The sequence below is a fragment of the Nannospalax galili genome, unplaced genomic scaffold (assembly GCF_000622305.1).
Source record: "Nannospalax galili isolate Female #2095 unplaced genomic scaffold, S.galili_v1.0 scaffold186, whole genome shotgun sequence".
Lineage (NCBI taxonomy): Eukaryota > Metazoa > Chordata > Mammalia > Rodentia > Spalacidae > Nannospalax > Nannospalax galili.
The window spans coordinates 3,068,820-3,085,869 of record NW_008358774.1 but is presented as its reverse complement, the minus strand read 5'-3'; the positions used below and the strand labels follow the sequence as shown (position 1 = coordinate 3,085,869).

The window sequence follows — 17,050 nt, the reverse complement described above, 5'->3', positions numbered from 1 at the left end:
AATACTCTAAGCCAACACCCCAGTTGCCGGCATTCCCTTCCCTCCATCTCTTTGCCTTTGAACTCATTTTTGTCCATTATATCCTATTCCTGCCAGACCATTGTCTAACCATAGACTGTGCTCACTTGGCCATGACCTCTATCCTCTGCTACATGCAACACTCTAGCCTGTCTGCCTACAACCTCCCATGTCATCTGCTGCCTGCACTGCCACCTGTCACTTGTACTGATTGTTTTCACATTTGGGGCTCCACCTGCTTGGGCTTCCCATTACTTGAAGCTGCAGTTGTCCCTGAGCATCCACCTGCCCCACTGGGATGGGTGTTACAGCCTCCAGTTTCTCTCTTCTCACCTGTCTGGGGCAGCCAACACCCAAGAGCAGGCACCTTGGCTATGTTGCTGTTTAGAAACAAAGCTAGACCCACGCTGAGGTGAGCAAAACCACATGCCTGTCCTCTCCCATTTCCCAGAGCGTGGGAGGTATGGTACCATCTCCAAGAAGATTCCCTAAATTGCCCAAGCAGGGCACACCCCTCATCCTTGGTGAGCTCAGAACACCTTGGATAGATTGCTGTGAGGACACCTGTCACTGTAATGATATATTAATTTAAAAGTTTTTTCAGTTGTTCATATATGTATGCGTATGTGTATATGCAAGTAGAGTATGGGTGCATGTGGAAGCAGAGGCCTGAGGCATCCATCTCCTGAAGGAAGCTGAAGTTACAGGCAGTTGTGAGCCTCCCAACATGGGTGCTGGGAACCAAACCACGGTCTTCCAGAGCAGTATGCACTCTTTTTAATTTTTGTTTTTGTTATGTTTTTGTTGTTGCTGCTGTTTTGGTTTTGTTTATTTTGAGACAAGGTTTCCCTGTAATTCTAGCTGGCCTAGAGTTCACTACATAGACCAGACCAGCTTCAGTCTCACAGAGATCTGCCTGCCTCTGCCTCCCAAGTGCTGGGATTACCACACCCGGCCAGTATGCATTCTTAACCACTGAGCTTGTAATCATATTTTAGAAACACATGTAATGGGGCACGTAGGGCTTTTTTCATTGGTAGCAGGTATGAGAGTTCTCACAGGTCAAAGACCATTTTTGTTGAGAAATATTTTTTTAAATCACTTGGGTTTAGTTAAGTTTCTATAAGAAGTATCAACTGAACCAGGAATGGTGGTATACACCTTTAGTCCCAGCACTCAGGAGACAGAGGCAGGTGGATCTCTATGAAATCAAGGCCAGCCTAGGCTTCACAGTGAGTTCCAGGCCAGCTGGGGCTATAGGGACACCCTGTCTCAAAAAGACCAAAAAATAAAATAAAAACTTTAATAAAAGAAGTATTAGCTGGCCATAAGGCCTTAGAGAAAAGGGCAACATTATATTAGAGAAGAGGGATTTCTTTGATCCACAGAGCAAATGAGGAGATTAAAGGAGACTCCCATGGATGGGGAAAGAGTGGAGACATTAGCATTTGGAAGGCCACGGGTGCTTGTACCTTTCCCCTAGATAGCCAACCAGTCCACCAGAAGAATGTTATAAGTAGATGACTGTTAGAAAGCAGTAATGAATTTGGTTTACATGAATGAGAACTTCTAGAAGAATGTATAGACAGAAACCAAGAGACAGGGAAACTAGGTTATTGGAAGCTCTTGGAAATTACGTATATTATCATATTTACATGATATATTGTTATTATAACATACATTTATTGTATGTAATACTTACCCTACACACATGTGCACACACACACACGCACACACACATACACACACACACACACATATATTCCTTAAGCTACAGTAGGGTTCTATTCTCATGAACCCATTAAAACCTGAAAACATCCTGAGTTGGAAATACATTTAATACACTCAACTTACTAAACCCAGGCTTAGCTACACAGCACACCCCAGTGGGTCAGGTGTTTCCCCTCCTGATCACGGGACTGACAGCAGGCCCTGGATCAATGCCATTGCCAGTAACATGAGTAAGAATCAGGATAGTATGTAAATACCTATCCCAAGTCAAATTTTGAAGTCCGTTTTCTGCTGAATGCATATCACCTTCAAACAATCCTAAACGTGAAAGTTCCTAAATTAAACAGTCATAAGTCTGGGACTATCAGTATATATATGATATCTATCTATGTATTGTATATGTTGTATCCAAGTCTATAGCATATGGCTTCCCAGTCATGAGCTAGAGGCTCAAGAGATGTAGCTGTCAGAGACAGATGGGGTAGGTGACAGGTCACTATGTCTGAGAAGCATGTCATTCTCAGGAAACACAGAACTCCTTGACAACAATGATCACATCTTGCTGATCTTTGTTCAGTCTTTAATACAGTTCCTATCTGTGTAGAGAAGGTACTCAGCACATGTTCAGATTTGGTGAATTCTGCAGTTTTTCTGGGAGCAGTTTCTGCCTTGCTCCTGTACCTTCCTCTCCATCTAGGAGGCTAGAAACCATTATCATCATCTGAAGGATCAGGCCAAGAGTGCTATAGAGACAGTGAAGGAAGACTGCTATGTGGTCTCACCTGCTGGCAAAGACACAGAGCCCTGGGTAGAGAGCCTGGCACCTCCCATGCCGGAACAGTGCTGAGGCCAGCCTTTCCAGTCAGTTCCCGGGTGTGGCTCCATGGAGGACCGTGGATGAAGGGTGGGGACCCTTCATACCTGGGTGGGGCAGGGAAGGTTTGGTGGGGCAGGTTTGTTTGGTTCCCAGGACTGTTCTTGGCTACAAGCTGGCCGTGAAAGTTGTGCACTAACTTGGACACAGAGGACTCCAGGCAAGTCAGTGCTTCCAGAACATTAGGGCCGCCGACACATGGTCTGCTTTGATGTAGCCCATCCTTCACCTGACCTTTATAATCCTCCCCAGTGGGCCCAACTTACCTAGCCAACTGATTACCCAACATCAAAGAGAGGCCTTCAGAGGTTGCTAATTTGAAGGCTAAAGTAAGACTAAGTAATAAAATTTCCACCAAAATCATAAGCAAAGACTTAAGAGAACAAACCCTGGCCTTGTAAAACCTATTTATTGCTGGAGTTGTTAGTCCCTTAAACATTGTTGAAGCCAAAAGACAAGATAGCCTCTTTTTAAAGAGCTGATTAATCTGATTTCTCATCAGCTGAATTCTTGTGCAGTTCATACAAATGAGTATTTGTGCTCTTCCTAGATCACATCACCATCATGTCAGAGGTTTAAGCAATACTTACAATGTCATATATTAGAGCACATTATTGTCCTGGAAACAATTACAGTAAACACCACTTACTCCCTCTAATGAAAGTCTGTCAGCCTATATATCCTTCAGCAGGAGTAATGACAGGAAGGTCTTAAAATGCCCCAAATAGGGCTGTGACTGGCCACATTACCCCTTCACAATTAACTAGGTTCAAAGAGTGGGTCACTTGGGTTTTCCCATCGCTAGAGGCTGATGTCACGGTCATGTAGGCCACAGTTGGGTAATTTTCAAGTAATGGTAACTGAAGCCATATGTGGAAAAGTTTTGCTCTGTAACATTAAAAAAAAATGCCTGTGTTAAGTACTTCAGCTTTTCACAACAGTTCTAAGGCACGCTCTCTCGCTATCTCTCTCTCTCTCTCTTATTTCTTTCTCTTCATCCTCTCTCTAAACAGGGTCTCACTAGGTAGCTCACACTGGCCTTAAACTTACAGCCATCCTCCTATCTCAACGTCTTGAGTGGTAGACTCACAGCTATGAGCCATCATGCCACACCTGCTCTACTCCGGATCTCTTATAATTGAACACCACCTCATCACTGGGGCCCCCACAGTCAATACTGTGTGTTAATAACTTTGGGCTCTTTTTTCAGCAATGTTCTTAAGAGGCAGTGACTCTAGAATTCCCCTGTATTGATGTTGATGCATTTAATCCTCACAACCTTGTGATGAAGACAGACTGGTTGGTTTTGGCAAACAGGGGAACTGAGGTTTGAAAAGGTTCATTATTTTTCCCAAAGGCTTGGAGCTAATAAATTGCTGAATCTGAGTTTGGATTTGAACTCAAGAAGACTGATTCATAGACCCACATTGCCTAATGATATGCTATATGAAATTTAAAAACTAAGAGAATTGGATGAAAAGTAAGAAGAATGTATGAATGGGATAGGCAACGAACTTCTATTAAATTATCCGAACTGGTAAAAATACAAAGCAAATTCATGGAGAAGAAGCTCTCCTTTCATCACTTTGGTGATTCTGTCTCTTAGACCTCCCTTAGCCTGAACTACTATGTCAAATGAAAGCCAAGACTAAAACACAAGGGGACACCCAAAACATTTGGTTTGCGGGGGTCAGTGTTGAGAGAATAGAAGGAATCTCAAAGAGTAGTTTGATTATCCAGTATTTTTCTTGTATGCTGAATTCAGACCCTAACCCCTAGTAAAATCAAGTCTTCTCAGTTGATATGATGAGTTCTGGGTGAATCTCATATTTCTTCTTCACTAGATCGTCTTCAAGAGGCTTTATGAGAACTACTAACTATTGAACTGGCATTCGGAGGTGGGCCTTCTCTGTTGTCATAGCAGCACCTTCCTGCTGAATAGGTCACTGGACTTTGGAGGACTTTGTGCAGAGCCCTCAAAATGCAGCAGCCCTCTTCATCTGCAGGGGTACATTCCGAGGCCCCCAGTGGATGCCTGAGACCATGGATAATACCCAACCCCATACGTACTATCGTTTTTCCTACACATACATATATATGATAAAGTTTAACTTAAATTAGGCATGAGACTAGCAACTAATAATAAAATAGAATAATTAATTATAATGATATGCTATAATAAAGTTATATAAATGTGCATTATTTCCTCCCCTACTAGCATCTTATTTTATTCTATTTTCAGGCCTCCATGGACTATAGATAACTGAGGCCACTGAAAATGAACCTGTGGCTAGGGGGAGACTACCATAAGAGCAACTCAAACACCATAGATTGTAAGCACATATTGATCAAAACTCCATTGAGGAAGCCGGGGAGATGACTCAGTGGGTAAAACACTCCCTACACAAGAATAAGGATATGAATTAGGATCCCAAGCGCCCATGTAAATTCCAGGCAGATATCATGATGGCCCAGCTGTAATACTTGGGAGGCAAAGACAGGGGATTCCCCAGAGCTGCACATGTCTATAACCTCAGGATTGGGGCAAGGGCAGATAGACTCCTGGAACTCACTGGCCAGGTAACCTAGCTAAATTGATGATTGATCTAGATTGATCATATTCGATTGAGATTCAGTGAGAGAACTTCTGTCAAAATATATATATATATGTATAGCGAGTGATTGAGGAAGGCCTCCCGATGTCAACTTCTGGCTTCTACATGCACACATGTGCATCATGTCTCCACAGGAACACATACAACACATGCCCCTCACCCACATACACAAATGAAGTAACCTTTTCTTCCTCTTTGAAGAGTTGGAGGAGGGTTGGTATTAATTCTTCTTTAAATATTTGTAGAATTCATGAGTGAAGCCACCTGGTCTGGGTTTTTCTTTATGAGGAGGTTGCAATTACCAACCTTCTCAATGAGGAGGTCCACTGTGTTGCAGATGGAGGGCTTCTATAGAAGATAGAAATATTTTCTATTTCTTCATGAGTTCACCTTGATGTGTTTCTAGAATGTTATCTGTTTCTTGTAAGTCACCAATTTCCTTTTGTGTGCACACAATATGCTTTTGAGTCAGAAATTTGGGAGCAATTTTTAAAACGATTAAGGACATGAAAATACTAAAGTGATCTACAACAGAGTAAAACACAGTTGCTACCTCAAGAAAAGTGTCCTACTGTTCACAATATATATGCGTAAACTGCGTTCTTCACTGAGTTGATTTTTGGGGGGCACAGTAATTCAGTAAAAATATTCGCCACCCAAAGTAGGCTTCCTTACAATTGATTATTAAATTTCATAAGTGTTTTAGTAAACATAAAATCTTTTTCTAATTCTAAATCACTCTGTTCTTTTCTTGCTAGGCATGCTTTACAATGACCATAACTGAACATTTTAGTTCTTTTAATTAAACTCATTTAATCAATCAGCCTAATAAGGATGGGTGAAATGTTCCTAGGGTTCGAAGAAGTACCTTACATGAAAGACTACATTGGCTTGTGGTACTCAGTTTATATGCTGAGGCACAGTGATTATCACAATTTCATCATTGTCTTAGAAATTCATTTGATCAAAAGGATTAAGTTTTCTTGCCTCAATGGAAGGTATTTGCATTTTAAAGTAAGTTATATAAATACAACATATGCTAGCAATGACTGGCATTTGACTCATGAATGAGTAGGAAGTATATTGCTCAGCATAGAGATGGACGAAGCCTGGGCCATTTCTTTCTTGGCTCCCTCCATGCTCCTCACTCAGGAGAATGAATTGATAATGAGTAACTGGGAGCAAGGAAGCATGGTGTGGCGACATTTGGCTCTACAGTGTGTTATAGACAGATCATGGGCAACATCTCCAGGATGAACAGGGCCTTATGAAACAGAGGAGATGGGTGTGTCCTGCTCTTGGCTCTGCTGCTGTTCATGTGTCCATTGAAAGGTAGTCCACAGGATAATAGCACTCTGCTTTCAATCTTCAGCTCTTCTTTCTGGCCTCAATCCCTATTATGTCCAGATTTTTAAATGTATTTTATTAGCATTCTGAGAATTCCATAGATGCATAGAATGTAGTTTGATCATATTCACTACCCCTCCTTCAATTTTATAGGAAAATAAACATAGTCTATAGAGGTGAAATGTTTGACCAAAGAACATAGAAGAAATAAAAAACAAACAAAAATCAGCAAAAGCATAGACTCTCAGACTAGAAACCTGTTTTCTTTACTCAGCTATTTCCTTGCTGTAAAAGAGTATCTGAAAATTCATTATTAGAATTCGTTACTTAGCTTTTAAGTACACACTGTACAAACATTACTTGGGTACTGTTTTTCACGCAGTACTTAATTTTTTTTAGTCACCCAGAAGTCATGCTCACCTAATTATCTCTTTCCTCAGGGATAACCCTACTTATCTTTATAACCTTAGGCATTGTAGATTCCAAAGTCCTATCTTTAGCCCTCTTCTTTCTCCCTTTTCCTGTGGCGCCCTGAATGTGGAACTACCATAGCTTGAAATAAAATTGTTTTGAGGATCCCTGATTTCTCTTATGGAGCCTAACATGGGTACATCTAACTGCTTATTCAACTTCATCAAATGCGTGATTGTTAATGTTGGACTTTTCAAATGAAATGTATCTAGAGGTGTGTGTGTGTGTGTGTGTGTGTGTGTGTGTGTGTGTGTGTGTATGTGTGTGCGTGTGTTAAATCTGCTCCTACCATGGACTTCCCATGTCACCAAACATCCAGTTGCTCATGCAAAAAAAATGGAGGAGTTATCTTTTATTACCTTACTCAGTTTTCTTCATCACACAACACCACCACCAACCATGACTACATCAGACAAGTACCATCCACCCCATATCTAAAATATATATGGATTCCAGCCTCTCCTCAGTATCTCTCCATGACTGTCCTTGTCCATATCTCCATCTTGTCTGTAAGCAGTCCATTGATTGGTCCCCCTGATTCCAATTTATTGGTTCCAGACCTTTCTCTAGTCACCAAACAAATGGTATATATTCTACAGGTATGGAGTAGATAATGTGATTCCCCATACCTCCCAATGTGTCCCACTGGAAGCAGAATAAAATCTAAATGATCTAGCATTTCACTCTCTTACTCGGCTTGTATCCCATCAATCCCTCCGTATATCCTAGCCATATTGGAGTTGCTTCTCATTCTCAGACAAACCAGGTTCACTCCTGACTTGCTCTTACCTCTGCAGCAATCACTCTTTCTCCAAAATTCTCTTGATTCTTTCCTCAGTATTATTTCCAAGGCCAAATGTCACTGTCTTAGAGGAGCTTTCCTGGCCAGCTTAGTTACCACAGTCATTCTCTCTCCTGTCACCCAGATTGTCTTCTAAATATTACTCGTCCTGGTTTTAAATCATCCTTTTTGATAGGTCGTTTGATTGTCTCTACATACCAGAGTATTGGTACTTTAGGAAGGAGAACTTTGTCTTGGTTATATCTGAATTAACAATGTCTGGTACAACACCCATCACAAGAAAGTACCTGATGAATGTTCTGGTTATAATGGCAAAATGAACAAGTGTGTTAAATGTAGATTATTGAAGTAGAATTTAAGTTCATTATCCAGATTTAGCCTCTGTGTCTCTCTGTCTGTCTCTCTCTCTCTCACACAGACATACAGTACATGTACATGCACAAAATAAAATTGACATATTGTACATAGTGTTTTATAGCTCTTAGCACCTGTCAACAACTACTAAATGTGTGCTCATCTCATTAATAAAGGATTTTTAGAGTTTAAATATGCCTGTTTAAAAACATTTTTCCCTAGTCAGCTCAGACTCAGATTCGCATCACCCACATCAACAATCCAACGCATGCAAACAGTGGAATGTCATCACTGCCATGTTTAAAAACATTTTAAGAATAAAAGCAAATAAGTGGAAATCATACTTCACTAAATCCAGTTCTCAGAAGTAACGATTTTCAGGTTGATCATTTGTCTTTATAAATATACATATACCTTACAGACATTTGTAAGATATAATATATAGTTTAAAATGTTCATATATGTATAAAAATATATAAATTAGAGCACATAAAACAAACATGTCTTTTTAATTTCTAAGTAGACTGAGATCCTCTAGGTCAGAATATGTTCAAAAATTTAAGAGATTTTGAGTCCTTAAATTGGCTACAGTGAGGGGGAGCTAAGTCTCAGAAAGGTTCAGGAGTTAAGTGAAGTCAGAAACTGAAGGTGAGCTGAGCAGTCTACTGGAAATACATAGAAGTCCCCCTTCAGAGTTACTGACTACCTTTTCCAAACCTTGTTGGGAGATGGAAAAGCTGTCCAGAGAGTACTGGGCACAAACCACAGGGGAAGTCAGAGCAAGGCCAGTACTGTACACATGGGCAAAGCACCCATCCCATTCTCACACTGGCTATACCAGCAGGCACAGCCCATTCTTACATTGGCTATACCAGCAGGCACAGCTTATTCTCATGCTGGCTATACCAACAGGCACAGTCCATTCTCACACTGGCTTCTGAAGTGCCAGCAGCACACTGTGCCAATTCCATTATAGAAAACCGATTTTCCACATACACTGGCAGCTTCAAGTACTTCATGGAAAGAACCAGGTTATAACATGATGATAAGGCACATTAGCTGAGCCCAGACAATACACATGGAGCTTTCAAACTGGAATGCTTTTGTTTCATTCTTACATATACATGATAACAAAGAGATGGAAAATATCTGAGAAAAACCTCAAAATTGAAAAATAGAGGCCAAAGTAAAATACAAGAAAATACAGAGCTCAGAGAAAAGAGTACATGAATGAGATCAGAAGAAAACTTCAAAAATATCTTACTAGCTGGGTGTGCTAGAGCACATCTGTAATTCCAACACTCTGGGTGGGGCAGGAGGATCACAAGTCTGAGGCCAACCTGGGCTATATAGTGAGACCATGTCAAAAACAGACAAAAAATTAACCTTCATTTCAATTTTCTTTAACAAAATAAAATAATCTAATTTTAAAATTATGAAATTATAAAAGACATTAGAAATTAAATATATAGTAGGAAAATATTTTATACTTAGTAGAATATAAGCAAGCAAGAAAAATGGAAATCAAAGTGTCATCCAATTTTCAAGAGTAATCTGGAATTTAGAAAGAACACAGGTCCATACAAATATTTCCAACCATTCAATAGATATTAAAACTGTCATTGAAGTACAAGAGTAGAATAAATGATTACCAGGCATAGAAAACATATTAGTTTCTTAGGGGTACTGTAACAAACTACCTCACACTTTTTATTTCATGATTCTATAGACTAGAAGGCTTTAAAGTATTGACAAACAGACTCTCTCTCTCCTCACATGTGGTGATTGCCAGCAAACCTTTGATTGCAGCTGCATAATTCCAGTCTCCATCTCTGTCATCACAAAGCTGTCTCCCTCTGTGTGTCAGCGTCTTCACATGACACCTGCTCTCTGATCCATCTCTCTGTGACTCTTCCCGTGAGAACACCAGTCATACTAAGGCCTATAGTATTCCAATATGACCTCAGCTAACTTACATCTTAATTATGTCAGCAAAGACCCTATTTCCAGACAAAGTCACATTCACATCTGCGAGGCATTAGGATGTTAACATTTCTTTGGGGGAAAGAAACAATTTATGGGAGATCTACTTACATCACATGCACACAGATAAAACATCTAATTGACAAAGCGCCTTGCAATAATGAAGGGATAAATCAAAAATAAGAAATAGAAGGGTTTGGGGAAACAAGAAATCTAGTTCACGAGAGAGGGAGAATTCCCAGGATGATGATGAAAGGAATTTCCAGGAAGATAACTGGACAGTGAACAGAAAGCCAGTCCTGTGAGAGCAGGAGGGTGAGACTTCCAAGGAGAAAGTCTTCATGGAAAACAAAATGGAGGAAGCACACGAGATTTGTTGAGCAGTTTCTGGATAATTGTTACTACACAGGCAGCTAAACAAATGAAAATAGGTGAATGAAGAATTAATTCTAATAAACCTAAAATTTATAGACGTTATTAAAGGAGTTTACTATGAGACTCAGTTGAAATTATTTGAGTCCTAATGATATAAAATGTGAATATTGATATAACCCAAAAGAATGCCATGACAGCATTTGGAAGTTGGGAGAAAGTGTAGATATGCCTGCACTGTGTGAGTATCTATATATGTAGGCTGAGAGAGATGGACAGTTTGTAAACCGTGTTAATGGGTTGCAATGTTAACCTACAGTGTAGTAGTAAAAATGAGTTGGCAAATAGTCCAGAGAAGCATTAACCAGCCAGGGTTAATGGTGATAGGGCTGTGTAGCAGACATTGGAAACCTTCCCTAAGAAAATCGCTTGGCCCAGTCTGAGCTTCCTGAAGTTACAATGGAGAAGTCCTACGCACATCCCAAGCACTTGTGTCTCTCTTCCTGTTTGAGTGAGGGATTTGGGCATCTGGTTCAGCTCACTGGACTCTCACTGGACTCTAAAGTGCTAAAGATTTAATGTCCCAAGAAAGTCCTCCTCCACTGGGAGACAGAGGTGAGCTGATAGGTGGTCCAGCCTCTGCATTCCTTATGGGATGACTTCACATGGTTGAACTAATCCACATGCACTTTCTAGGCTTTTTTTTTTTTTTCTTTCCATGTATCACTTTTCTCACTAATGGGATCACGGGGACCATGTCACAAACATCAGATTCACCCAAGTAATAATCTTGCTTCAGGTTTTGCTTTTGGAGAAAATCAGATTAAGTCAGCTGGTTCCAGGAGTGGTTGCAGGATGGACTCTGTAAACAGCTCACTCCAGCTGGAGGTCAATGAGAGCTACAGTGTGGACAGTAAATGAAGCTATGTTAACTCTTGACAGGCTGTGGCCCTGCAGTTCCAATGTGATCACTTGGGAAACACTGCTTCACAGAATCTCTATGGCACCTGATAGATACTTGGCTATAGTAATGGTAAGAACTGTGGAATTGTTTGTTGAAGAAAGTGGATAATAAAATGATCCTATCAACCAGTCATCAAACTACTACAGCACTGTAGAAACCAAAGATCATCTGTGGAAATATTTAAGGAAACTCTTCTGCCTTGCAACTACGGGCAACTGTTGAAAATTAAGGATAGAGTCTGGATAAGGAGAACCAGCCTATAAAGGAGGTTGAATGTACATCCCAGGAGGTCATCAAAGTTAAAAAACAGCAACAACAAAATCATGATAGGGAAGGAGTTGGACTCTAAATCCAGGCATGAGAACATTTGGATGGAAAGTTCCAGGCTAGCTGAATGACCTCCTTTTTAGTAAAAAGCATCCTCCCACTGCCGGGAATCATGTCAAGGCCTGACTTGAGGCAGATGCCTCACAAGATATGGGCCTTTTTCATTGTACTTCCTTTAATGCGTCTAGGTCAATAACTAGGGCAAGGTTTCAAAATATCTATAGTGGGAGGTAAAGCCCACAGTACAAGAAGCTTATCCATCAAAAACAGTTGGCTAACATGTCTAGCAAGAAAGGAGTGAACATCTGTGGAAACTGGTTTTTAAAAACACTAGTTTTGGTTGAGGCACAGGTTGATGGAAAGAACCACCTCCCAGGAGCATATAAACATGCCTTAGACAGGGAACTAGAAAAAACTCAGAACGGGATAATTTTCAAATGTTCAAATGAGAGTCCATTGGAATTTCTTGACAAGGGCTTCCAAAAAGCATCCCTCTATTGGGTACCTTCTCATTTTTCTTTTGTCTTCCAAGGCTGGACTCGAGAGTGCCGGATTCATCAGGATTTGCTTTCAGGCATTTTGATAGCTGTTGGAGTGGTTAGAATCAGTGTCAGTTCCCTCTCAAAGGCTTCTAGATAGGGGGAGAAAACAAATTCATCCATCATTTTAGAATAGCTGGTTGTCTCCCTTAGCTACAGGTGGGCACTACAGTATTGCAGACCGAGATTTCAAGTCTTACATCTGAGCAGCACTTTCTACTTAAGAACAAAATCATCAATGATAAATAATTGTCTAAATAACTTTTTATATAGACTTAAGCCTAATAATTAGTCTGGGAAGTATAAACCCTTGAACACTTAAAGAAATATACTGATAAATTTACTATTTGGTTATACCTTCCTTTGGGGTGTTTAAGACCATACAGTTGGCCCAAATAAATCAATTTATTTTTACACTTAAGGTCATTTGAGGATCCGTTCCTCAGGGGTCACATGGGCTTGGGAGGAGCTCTTGGTTCCTTTAAAAGAAAGGTTCTTGAAGGAGACTAAAGTGCTATTCAGTGAACACATGGGTGCTGATTTTTTCCAAATGATGAAATAATCTTATTGCTGGTAAAAAGAAAGTTTCAGTAGTCTGGATAGAATATTACATCAGTCACAATAACCCCTTGCAGTAAGGCTTTATCTAGAGCAAGGCCTCAACTCTCTTCTGTTCTATGAAGACTGACAAGGGTTTGAGAGCTGTAGGTGTCTGGGGTTTACTCAGGCTGACTAATGAGGTTTAAGGACACAAGCCATCCCCATAACAAAAATGTGCAAGGTTAAGTGGTAAGAGCGATGCAGAAGCTGCAGAAAGTTATCCAGAAAGTTAAGCCGAGATGATCAAGGGAGAGGGCTGTGCCAAACAGCACATCTTCAGTATAAACTAAACAGCCTACTGGAAGAAGAATCCATCTAGAACTTTCATAGCTACAGAGAAGCCAATGACTATTGTCAGTGCTTTAAGGACAGGCTGACTCTCTTGACAGGAGCAAATGCAGCTAGTGACATGAAGATGAAGCCAGAGTCAGGAGTGCTGGCCTATACCTTTAGTTCCAGCATTCAGGAGGCAGAGGCAGATAAATCTCTGTGAGTTCAAGGCTAGCTTAGGCTACATGAGTTCTAGGCCAGCCGGGGTTACAGAGTGAGACCCTGCCGCCCCCTCCAAAAAAAAAGATAAAAAGATGAAGCCAGTGTTCACTTATCATCCTGAAGTTATGCTCTATAAACTAAACAACAAAGCTTGAGTAATAGTACATCTGTGATACTGAATGTTTTAAGCATGGTTTATGAATGTGCTATCTCTACTGATGAGAAAAAGGTTCCTTTCAAAATATTCCTGCTCATCAACAATGCACCTGGTCACCAAGGCTCTGCTGGAGATGGACAATTAGCATTGTCTCCATTCCCGTCAACACAGGCACGAAGTACATCCCATAGATCAAAAAGTAATTTTGGCTTTTAATTTTGTTAACCTTTTATTACATTTATTTATTTATTTATTTATCTGTGTATACTCATACAACAGTGCATGTGTGGCGGTCAGTGATCAACTTGCAAGAAGGGCTCTCCCCTTTCATCTTGTGGGTTCTGGGGTTTTCACTCAGGCTGTCAGGCTTAGCAGCCATCGTTTTTACCCACTGAGCCATCTTGCTGACCCAGTCTTATTTTTTATTTATTTTTTGGGCTTTTTGAGACAGGGTCCCACTGTAGCCCCAGCTGACCTGGAACTCACTATGTAGACCAGGGTTGACTTGAACTCAAAGAGATCCACCTGCCTCTGCCTCCCAAGTGCTGGGATCAAAGGTGTGCACTACCATGCCGAGCTTTTTTTCTCCCCAATCTTATTTTTTAAGAAATACATTTCATGAGGCTGGATCTACAACCATCAGCAAGCATCATCTACATGAAGGCAAGACCTCCATCACCTCCCATCACCCTCCATCAGCAAAATGAGTATGACCTACTAAGGCTCAGAGGGTTGTGAGCATTTTAGCAACATTTATTTTATTATTTTATTATTTTCTACAATATAAGGGACCAAACCCAGGACCTCTCTCATGCTAGGCAAGCAAATGTTTCACCACTGAGCACAGAAAAATATTTTACATTAAAGTATATACATATTAGGGTTTTTTTCAGACATACTAGTGTACATTTAATAGACAACAGTATAATGTTATCATAATTTAAAGTATTTTGTTTATTATTTTTATTTTATGTGTATGAGTATATTGCCTGCATGTAGGTAAGTGCACCCGTGTCATGCAATGCCCATGAGGACAGAAGAGGCTGTTGGGTCCCTTGGGACTGGAGTTACAGACAGGGACAGTTGTTAGCTGCCATGTGGGTACTGGCATTGAAACCCGGGTCTTCTGCAAGAACAACCAGTGTTCTTAACCCCTGAGCCATCTCTCCAGCCCCTGTTAACATAACTTTCATTTTCACTGGCAACCTAAAACATTTCTGTGACTTGCTTTACTATGATAGTCACTTTAATGCAGCCTCCTAGAATTGAATACATGATGTATCAAAGGCACGCATATAAACCACCTAATGGAGGCAAGTTGATGACATCAGACTCTTCTGTCCAGAGTTGGGGTTGATGCAGACTTCAGTTCCCCTTCCCTGTTGCTGATGTCTCTGTGAAGCTTGAGGGAACAGGCCACTAAAAACTATACTACTCTGATATTAGGATTCATTTGAGTTAAAGGTACTTGTGAAAGAGCAGGCACAAGCCGGGCATGGTGGTGCACGTCTTTAATCCCAGCACTCAGGAGGCAGAGGCAGGTGAATCTCTGTGAGATGGAGGCCAGCCTGGTCTACATAGTGAGTTCCGGGCCAGCTGGGGCTACAGAGAGACACTGTCTCAAAAAGACAAAAAAAAAAAAAGGAGCAGGCACAAGCCGGGAGTGGTACACACACCTTTAATATCAGCACACAGGAGGCAGAGGCAAACGGATCTCTGTGAGATGGAGGCCAGCCTGATCTACATAACAAGTCCCAGGCCAGCTGGGGCTACAGAGAGACCCTGCCTCAAAAATAACAAAACAAAAACAAACAAACAATAAAAGAACAGACAGTTTTACCAAAATAGCTAGTTTTCTTCCAAAAAACAGCAGACACAAGAAGGGAATATTCCCTTTTCTTCTAGAAAACAGGAGATAAAACCCCCTGAAGCATTCTTTTCTGTTAGCAGAACAAAAACCCCTATAACATTCCTCAGCAGGGAATCAGAACCCAGAGAATTCCCACAGACAGGCCTTGTTAAAAAGGTTCAGAACTTCCCTTAGCCTCTCTAGGCAGTTTAGTAATTTATCAACAACTGCCCTTTCTTCCTCAACCTGGTAGAACAGCATTTATGATTTGTCAGCATTTTCTGTCTTCGTTTCTTTAGGAGGAGTCTTAAGTTATATTAAATTGGTATGCTTTTCTCCTATTAATTTATTATAAGCCAATTTCATTCTCTGACTTAGCTGGAGACCCCAAGAATGTAATGGTGCAATTTTATCTCCCCTATATGTGCTGGCCCCATCATCTAAGGACTTAGAGAGCTTTTGAATAATTGATATATCATGTAATTCCTTAAAAGATGGGAGCTGAGATGCAATGGTGGACATGGGACCATGGGAGTCACAGGTCTTTTGATATGCTGGGTCTCTGAGAGGCCATCAGACTGATAAAACACCCTCTTCAGCTAGCTAAATTATCAGCTCACTGATAACTCTTCAAAGTGAGGATCGGTCTTGGGTATCTTTGGGAGTCCTCCCTCCAATAGAAAGATTGGTCAGAATTGAAAATTTAGGTCACTGTTCTAGTTTGTGTCTCCATTGCTGTGACAAAATACTCTGATCAACACCAACTTGGGAAGGAAAGAGTTTACTTGGCTTACATCTTACAGGTCACAGTTCATCTGGGAGCCCAAGGTAGGAACTCAACTAGGGAACATAATAAAAGTTCTATTGACCTATAACTACTGCTCCTGGTCATTTGGAGTATCTCATGAAAGTAGACCAGCAGGCCAAGAATCAGAGTTATTGTTCCCTGGATTAAGTGACACTGATAATCACCAGAAGATACAGGTGCTATTACAAAAGATCAATTAAAAGTTCAGCATTTGTAGCCATGGAACTATAATTGGTTTCACTGACTCTCCTTTTTAAATTATACTACAATTACCTTGAAGCATCTCTATCAGGGGCTACTTGGTATGGGTCAGAGACGATTAAAGCAAAGCCAGAAGTGGTTGAGGCCACAGATCACATTGTCTTCAGGCCAGTGTCTCCTAGCCCATGTCTGAATTTGCCAGCAGCTCCAACAGGTGATTCCTGTGCACTCTGCCAGCTTCTCACCCCAAGTGTCTTTCTGCTTCTTACCCTGAGGGCTCTGCCTGCTTGGTACCAAGGGAACTTGTTCCTCCTGTACACAGGGCAGCCCAGGCATGCTAGACTGAAACTCCTAACAGTAAGGCTTGGCAGTGAAGAAACAGGTGTTGTATACATAAGCAAGCCTCTCCATGCTTTAGCAGAGCCAGCTCAAGCTGCATCCTCCACAGCTCCTCAGAGGTTGCCAGCAATATGGCCCACAGCAGTAATCTCAGACTACCCCCCCACCCCCCGCCCCTGTGATGTTCTGTGTTCTGTTCTTATTCCT

General features: G+C 41.0%; 1 non-coding gene across 1 annotated transcript; it reads right to left on the bottom strand.

Moving 5' to 3' along the window:
• Positions 1 to 8,437: 8,437 nt before the first annotated feature.
• On the bottom strand, positions 8,438 to 8,507 carry LOC115068272. Its single transcript, XR_003847628.1, has one exon. It is a non-coding gene; the product is annotated as a small nucleolar RNA SNORD104 (small nucleolar RNA).
• Positions 8,508 to 17,050: the final 8,543 nt, after the last annotated feature.